We start from the raw sequence: 9,042 nt of genomic DNA, 5'->3' as shown, positions 1-9,042 counted from the left end.
GCTGGCGGCACAGCCCAGAGCCGGGGTCCCTGCAGGCGGGGGGGACACTGGGGCTGAGCCCCTGTGTCTGGAGCTGCAGTGACAGCCCAGGGCTGGGGGGGATCTGGCGTGGCTCTTTGGGTCAGAGATCACAGCTGGGGCTGAAGAAGACCTTGACTTGTGAGGTTCAGCTAAAAGCTGTTACCTGCCCCGTGGGTGCTTCCTGGGCACCGTGCTGGTTTTGTACAAAATGCCCTCTGTGGGAAGACCCTCATTTTCCCAAAACTCAGTGTCTGTCCATCCTGAGGGACTGGGATCAGCCCAGCCATGCCTCTCACTCCTGGGAACAGGGGGACCCTGGGCAAGCACAGCTCTGCCAGACAAGACCCCCAGCTCCTTCAGAGGCCACCACCAGCCACTAACCATGGGCTGGTCCCACAGCCAGAGCAAAATGTGTGTCTGTGACAGGACTGGTGGCTTTGGAAAGGGAATATAAGCCCTGTCCTGCAGCTAAGGGTCACTAGGGGTAGGAGGCTCTGAGAGCTGCAAGGCAAGGTGAGCAGCTTGAAGGTCTGATTAGAGGATTGGTTATGCAAGAGTCACCCATGAACGTTGTGTATGCAAGGTTATTAAGAAGTTAATGCAAGAGAGCACAAGAGTTAGGCAGGCATGATTACTGTCCTTAGAAATCAGGGAGCACTTGGACATGGTTTGGAAATTTCACAAGAGCCTGGAGGTAGCTCAGTGGCCCCCAGCCATCCTTGGAGCACTCGGTTTTTTGCCCTTGCTCCTGCAGGAAGAACAGTGTCTCTGCCTGAGGAGGAATGGTCCCTCTCCTGGGCACTGCTGTGTGTTGCTGGGGATGGATGTGGCACTGGGACTTCTCTGTTTTCCCCTTACTAGGTCTTGCCTTGCACAGGGTGTCTCTGACACGCAGGGTCTCTCTCCTGCAGGGTGGGCTTTGTCTCCTGCAGGTGCACCCCATCCTGGACTTCCCTGACCCCCAGATCTCCCTGGCCTCAGCCCTGGCAGAGCATCTCCTGCACCTCACCACCTCCTGCAGCAGGGAGGGACCTGCAGCCCTGCCACCCCTTCTGGGGCTGGGCACTCAGCTCCTGAGACACTGGGGGATCTGGAGAGGAATAGGCCACTTCATCTTTTATTTAGAGATGATCTTTAGCAAATGAGAGAAATCCTAATCACCAAAAGCTTAATTATCGAGCAAAATACCAGGGAAATAATTTTTCAGCTGTTTATGGGTAGGTGTAGCCAACTTGTGGTTGTTACTGTTCCTTTTACCTTTTCAAAGCCCTGGCAAGCATTATTTATTACCACTATTTTTATCTTTGAAGCTTATTTTGAATAAACATTAGGATTTCACTCCATCTGATCCTCGCTGGGGCGTTGTAATCTCTGCTGCTGCTATTACAGATGTGATGGCAAATGCAAAACTTCAGCTAGAACATAGTGTCTCTGCAGCCACAGGAAAGAGAAGGTTTCACATAAAAATGCAAGTCAACTGAAAGACCAAAATAAACTGAAAGGGAGATGGTTTGATTTTTCCATGTGGTCTGTCAAGACCAGCTCCTTGGCCAAACCCTGCCTTCCAGCTCCATTCCAGCCCGGAGCCTCCACTCCCCAGCACAGAGGGCATTTTGCTCAGGGGGTTGCTGCAGCCTCTGGGAGGGCAGGTGCTGAGACCCCCCCAGCACAGAGGGGCCCTGTGTCCCCAGCAGCCATTCCCACCAGTGCTTGCTGGTGCTGGGCCAGGTCCCAGGGCAGGGAGCAGCCTTCACACACCCACCTCAGCCACCCGGCAGATGGGACCTCACCCTGGAATGGAAACGAGGGCTTAAAGCCTTTAAGGAATTATCTTAAATTAGGTATAAATGCAGTAAAAGGGGGTTAGTATGCAGGGCCAGAGCAGCTGCAGGCAGGGAGTTTCTGGAGGCTGCAGTCTGCTGGCTGGAGGGTCTCCTTTGGGCAGACACAGCAGCCCCTGGGGTGCTCCAGGACCACCAGCACCCAGTGGGACATGGACCCTGTCAAGGTCACCAGGGACATTCGTGTCTGCAAACAGCATGGAGAAGGGGCAGAAAGCCCTGCTGCTGCTCCCTCCTGACCACTTGTATCCCAGGATCAGGTCAATATGTCCCTTGTGGGTGTTTCTGCTCTCCTTGCAGGGCTGTGTCCCTCAGGGGTGTGTTGTATTGCCAGAGGTTCTCAGCCCTGCTGCTCTCTTTCTGTCCCTGATTTATTTGTCTGTGTTCCTGGGTTGCCACATAATCCATAGCAATGCATTTTAAAATCTGATCAGCAAGTCTGACTGTCAAGGATTTCAGTACCACCCTCTGAGGGGTGGCTGAGGGGCTGTGGGGTGGGTGCTGCCTGGATGGGGACACCCTCTGCACAGCTTTCTGCTTCCTAGAGCCAGGGCTGGGGACACCTGGGCAGGATGCTTTGGGCAGATGTACCTAATGGAGTTTCAGGCTTGGTTTGGTCTGGTTTGAAGGGTTAAACCTGGGTGTGAGCTGAGCTGCAGCACCTCCTCCAGCACTCGAGAGCCCAGGACCTCGGGGAGACCTAAAGTGCTGCACAGCAGCATTGAAATGGGTCTGAATTGGTGCAATTCAGCTGCTAAATGGAGGACAACCATAAGAGCACAGAAAGAGATGGAAACAGCTCTCCTGTGTCAGGCAGTCAGGACTGGCAGGGGTGCAGGGCTGGGACCAGAGGCCATCCTGGGCTGCTGGAGGAGAGCACACAGCACCCCAGGGTGAGGAGGAAAGGCAGGAGGGTGTTTTCCTTCTGAGCCACCAACAGAGAGGGACCAGACAGTTTGGATAAGCTGTAGAAGCAATCCAAATAGCCTAAATAATCATCAGGCCAGACTCCCCCTGGACTGAGCAGTTGCTAGTGGTTGTTCAGAAACAAACACAAACCCCACTGTGCTCTCACAGAGTCATCCTGGAGGCATGAGATAAACTTCATCCCTGGTGCTGCTGCTGCCAGGGGGGACCAGCCCAGCCAGGAGGCTCTGGTCAAACTGCCCCAGCTTGTGGTGGCAGCTCTGGGACAGCTGGTGGGGACACCCAGGCCAATGATGTCCTCCCTGGGCACGGGGGGAGTGCTGGGGACAGAGGGACCAAACCCTCCCCCAGGTAAGGTGGGATGAGCATCCCTGGGTGAAGGCACATGTGGGAAGGAGAGATGGGCACCCAACACCCTGAGACTGCCTTGGGGTGGGAGTCCTGCCATTCCTGGTGTTTGTTTTTCTTTAATAGGACTCTAACTATATTTAGATAAAAAATAAATACATTCTTGGCTCGGGCAGACTTTTCAATGCCTGATGAATGAGCAGGACCTCTTCCACAGGAAACTATAAAATTCCTGGGGTGAGGGTTTGCCTCTCCTGGGGTGAAGGGAGGCAGAGCTCTGTGCTCAGCCTTGCCTGCCAGCCCCTGCTGGGTGTCACAGCTCGTGGCTGTCACCAAGGACTGCACAGGGATGAGGAAGGGACCTTCTGGTGCTGAAATCCTTATCCTGTGTTTCGTTCTTGCTGGGTGAGAGCAGAGGTGCCCTGGCCCTGCTGCACTGTTGGAGATGCTGGCAGGGGACAGGACCTGAGCTTGGCCATTTTCTGTCCCAGCCCCATCACTGGGGGTTCAGGGCTCATCCCTTCAGACCTTGTTGCCTGGGGATGGGTCCAGCCTGCTCCCAGCACACCCACCCTGGGTAACACACAATCCTCTGTGTGCTTCTGCTTCTACCACCTCTAAAAAAACCTTTCCTCTCTCTGCTGGAGCAGGGCTGCTGCTCTGTGTTGGAAAGCCAAAAGCACACTGGAGAAACTCTTCCAAAAACTGCATCTTCCCAGGAAAAGGATTGGTTCTCAGTGCATGGCTGTGTCTGTCTTTCTCAGGGGTGAGATTCTTTGCATACTGACCTGCTGACACCTCCTGCCTGGGTGGAGGAGCTCAGCACTGGGCTGCTTTTCCTCTCACGTTTCTGGGTCCCAAAGGTTTCTTTCCCAGCGTCAGAGGCTCCATGAGGCTCTCAAGATGGTAACATCCTCTTTGTGTGTTGTGCTTGTTGATCATCAGTTCAGATCCCATTTTAGGACACATTTTCCCTAATTTGATGCCTTATTTGGGCTTTTCCTCTGGTGGTTCCTGTGACATCACCCCCCAAGCAGTGACTCAAAGGGCTGTCACCCTGGACAGTCTCTCTGCAGTGGGGGTCATGGGGCCAGTGTCCCCTCCCAGAGGGACCTGGGGACACTGCTGAGCCTGGCACATGTCCTGGCAGCCTGGGATGTGTTTGGAGGGAGCAGGGACACAGCACAGGGACTGGGGCTGTGCTGCTGGCACAGGACACGTGTCCCCATCCTGCCTGAGCATCTCTGTGTGGGAACCCAGCCCCTGGCACCCATGGAGCCCCTTCCCAGTCAGTTGGGTTCGTCTGGTACAAGGAAGGCATCCTTTTCCCTTGGAATAATCATAAACCACCTTCTGAGCTGTTCCCCCAACCCCTCTGGTTACTGAATAATCCATGTGGAGGAGGTCAGGTCCTTCCCAGCTTTGTCAGGTCACCCCCAGGGGTTTTCTGCCACTGTCCCACTCACCCAATGTCACAGTGACCCCTTGGCAGCTCTTGGTGGCTCTTGCCTGGCATCCCTGGCTGGATGGGAACACTGGGGAATGAGGAGCTATCCCCATGGGACAGGCTAAGGACCTGCCCCCAAAGTCCTGCCCTAGTGTCTCTGGGGCTAGTTCCTCCATGGCATGGCTGGAAAACCTGGATTTATTTCATTAGGATGTCCTGGGAAACCTGGCTTTATTTCCCCTGGGAAACCTGGATTTGTTTCCCTGGGATGGCCTGGGACAACGGTCCTTAGTTCCCTTCTCCAGAACTTATATATATGTATATATAGATATACACATATATTCTGTTCCAAGAGCTAATTGGAAATGAAGAAATTAGTTTTGAAAAATCAGCTGAAGTGGGATGTTTCTGGGTTAGGGCTATTCCCCGACTGCATAAACCCAAACAAAACAAAACTCACATATTAACAACTCCTAAGAGATAAACCAATTTGTTTTGCTATGTTTAGGAATTAATATGAGTCATCTTGTTACAAGAAGTGGTTTTTGCCAGCTTGGTATTTCTGGCAATACACTGGCTGAGGACAGTTTAGTGAGGATGCCCCTGGCCACCAGGCAGCTCAGTGCCCACCCCTGGTGGGTGCTCCCTCATCCCTCAGGAAACCAACCCTGATTTTCAACCCCACGTAGCCTGTGGGTGATGAGACAGCTCAGGGAGGTGTCCCGGGGGACAGGGAGCAGGACAGCCTTGGGGACAGTTTTGGGTGGAGATGCTGGGGCTGCTGCAGGTGCCTCAGTGTCCCTGCCACCAGGACATGCACAGGGACAGAAATGATACCTGGGGCTCTGTGCATGAAGCATCAGAAGAGCTGCAGTAGCTCCTGTGCTCACTCGGTGGGTGTTGGCTTCTTGCAGTGATTGCTGAGGGGGAGCAGCTCAGCTGGGGAAGCCATCAGCCAGCCAGGCTCCCCTGCTCCCTGCTGAACCAGGAAATTCCTCTCCCACGCACCCACGGGAAGGGTTTGGGCAGTTCCTGCCCTTGCAGCAAACAATGAGGGGCAGGTTTGCAGCTCCTGGGCAGCTCTGGTGGGCTGGGAGGGCAGGGACAGCCACAGGGCTCCCTCCTCCATCCCTGCTACCGGGGGACAGCAACAGAAAGAGCAAAGCTTGGATACTCTGTGAGGAAAACACCAATTACACCCATCCTGTAACCCCCTGAAAAACACCATTACCGGGAGCTGTTTGGGGTTTTTTCTTCTTTTCCTCTCCCCCCAGGCCATGTGGTCCCCAGCAGGTGAGGTGTTTATTTGCCTGAGCTGGAGCTGGGAGCTGGGAGCTTGGACAGACCTGTTAGTGTCACTGTCACTGTCACTGTCAAGGCCCAGCCTAGCAAAGAGGAGATTTTATCTGTTGCTCTCTTCTGTCCTGGCTCCTTCAGAGCTGCCCTTTCCATAGCAGAGTAATTAGCAGCTGGGCAGCAGCTCAAAAGAGGTTGGGTGCTCAGCTGTGGAGCTCCTTGTTTTCCCAGCCAAGCAAATGTTTCTAACTCCTTCTTCTCGGGTTCAGAATTACTATTAATTACTTACAGGGCTTGCTATCAAAAAGGAATATGTTTTTAAGGATGAGAAAATACATTAATTGGTTTAGGCACTGAGAACATATGAAATAAATAGAATTTCACTTTGGGATTAAGGAGGAAAATCCAGGGAGGCTCCAAGACAAATTTGAGAAAACATGATAGCAGCAGTTAATTGAAGTGTTTCAACCACATTCCTCTTCTTAATCGTTTCAAATTTATTTTCCCAGAATCAGGATGTCTGACATGGAGCTGTGATTTGGGCTCACACACGCATCACTGTGTACTTGATACTCCCAAACCAACAGGAACTCTGTGTTTGGCTGTGGTTAATGCAGTGCCAGGATACGTCCTCGAGTACTGTCAGCGTTTTGTTTTTACAGGGGGTTTCTGCTCCTTTTCTTCCTTTCCAGCTCTCTGCTGGCTTTTTCCCAGCCAAACAACCTGAGGCAGCTCCCCCTGCTCTGGGGACCCCCTGGCTGCTGGGGAGGGGGCTCTGGGGGACCTTTCCTCCTTCCTCTGCTCCCAGCTCAGCTCCTCCCCAGCAGCCGTGTCCTGGCAGGGATGTTTTAGGGATGTTTCCCCAGTGCTTTCAGATGGGGCTTATTGACATTACCAGGGAAAGATTTATGAGCTGTATGAAATAATAATAAGGATTTCTATTTTATTCTAAGGCACTGGAAGGGAACAAAGTCCTTTCTGCATTCAGACAGACAGAACAAAGGAAACTCTAGGCTCATGTTCATCCTCAGAGGCACCTGGTGTAAAGCACTCTGATAAAGTGAGTGCAGAACCAGGGACCTGCCCCTGGAGCAGGCCTTGGCAGGCTGCAAATTCTGTTTTATGCAGTAAATCATTAAAAAAAAAAACACAATAAAATCCTTTCATCACTATTACTGACATTTGCTCAGCAGGCATTAAAAAATTGCAGTTAAAAATGAGCAAGATGAGCTCCAGCTGGAAGTTACCCACAGCCCTGGAACTGCTGCTGCTGGCTGAGCAGCCCTGGGGTTGTTTCTTAGGGAGCAGCAACCCAGCACACCCTGCTTCCTGAGCCAGCCGTGGGGGAGAAGCTGCAGGAAATAATGACATCTGATGGCCCTGGTGCCACCCCAAACCCTGGTGACAGGGGAGGGGACACCAGGGGGCCCTTACAGCATCTCCCCTGGAGGGGGGGCTCAGGACAAAAGGCAGAGCAGACCCTGGGGGCTCCCCGTGCCCCCTGCAGAGCCCTGGGAGAGGGGCTGGGGAGCTGCAGATTTCTGGGGTTGGGGTAGAAGCCCCAGGACAATCAATCTGCAGCTGTGTCCTGTGAATTTCCAGCCCTTTGGCAATGCATTTTCTCAGTGATGCAGCAGCTTCCTCTTACATCCATCCCCGTCTGCTTTGGGCTTTTCTTGGGTCCATTCCTTGATCCCTGCCACAAAGCTCTGGTGCTTTGCCAGCCCATTGTTTCTCTGCTGGAAACAGATGGTGTGGGCTAAAATCCTGATTGTGCTCCAACCCGATCCTCAGTGTTTCAACATCAACCTGCTGGCTGGATGTGTTCTGAGAGCTCTGTCCCTCCACCACCCATCCCCCTGTGGCAGGGGCTTCTCTCCCTCCTTGCTCCCAGGCTTTTCTTTTTGGGTAGCTCCTGGCCAAGCCTTGTGTTTACAGAGGTGTCTGGGAGCTCTAAGAGCTGGGCACAGACGACAGTGTTCTGCATGCTGCTCTGTCAGGTTAACACCTCCACATCCTTTGGGCAATGTTAATATTTGGACAGTGTTAAAATATAACCAGTGCTCCTCAGCTCAGATAAATGCCTTGGCTGCACCCCAGCCCTTGCCAACCTGTGAGACAGTGCCTGGATTCCCTCCCACTCCCGGAGCAGCACAGGGCTCAGGGCTTGGCACTGCCACTGGGTGTTTAAACAAAATGCACATTAATATCTGAGGAAGTAATGCCAGGGTAATAGCTGCAGGAACAGACATGATTAAGGGCTGTGGAGTAAAACAATTAAGCTGATCAGCCAAAATATTAGGAAAGCAACTCTGCAAATACCCTTTCTTGCCTCTCTCAGAAATTAAGAAGGAGCTGGAGGTTGCTGGGAGCTGTGCTCTGAATATTCATGGACATTTCTGGTCCTCAGGCAGCTCGTAGCCTTCAGGACAAGACAGGCCACCAGCTGTTAACCTTTGCTATGTTGTCTTTCCTCTCCAGGCTTGGTTCAGTGTGGAACAAGCTGGAAGTGGTGGCCAGGGGCTATCAGTGCTGTGGGAAATCCTGCTGGGCTCCCCTGATCCCTAGGAGATCCCACAAACCTGTGCCCAAGCCTGGGGGGAGGAGGAGGAGGAGGATTGTCCCATGGCCTGAAGGCACCAGCAGCACCCCTGGGGACTGCTGGACATGAACAGATGGAGAGCATTCCCACCAGGCTCTCCTGACCCTCTATCCCCCTTTCAGCCCTGGGAAAGTCCATCCCAAACCCCAGGGAATTTATGAAAGCTCCTCGACATTAGGTGCAGTCAGATTATCATGAGTAGTTAATTAAAGGCAACTCGTTGCTATTAATTTGGAGATTCCCAGAGTCTGCAATTGTTCGGTCTCTGTAAAAGCACCAGAGAAGAAAAATTGCTGCAATAACTTTTCCCTGGATTTGAAAAATGATCTTTCTTCTCTGAGTAAATTCTGAGCTGCAAAACCAGGAGGCTGGTGCCTTCCAGTTGAACAGCTTTCGAGTCCTGCTCCACTAAAAGGGCTGCTTTTCAAGCCTTGTCAATCTAAGGAAATTTATTTAGGCAGTCTCAGGGGAAGGCCTTGGCAAAGCATTAATAGGTTTCTTTTATAAAAGAGACCTTTATTCACTGGTCTTTAAGCTGGCCCATGTCTAGGTCGGCTTTT

The sequence above is a fragment of the Calypte anna genome, chromosome 12, assembly GCF_003957555.1.
Source record: "Calypte anna isolate BGI_N300 chromosome 12, bCalAnn1_v1.p, whole genome shotgun sequence".
Lineage (NCBI taxonomy): Eukaryota > Metazoa > Chordata > Aves > Apodiformes > Trochilidae > Calypte > Calypte anna.
Note: the sequence above shows the minus strand (reverse complement) of the source record.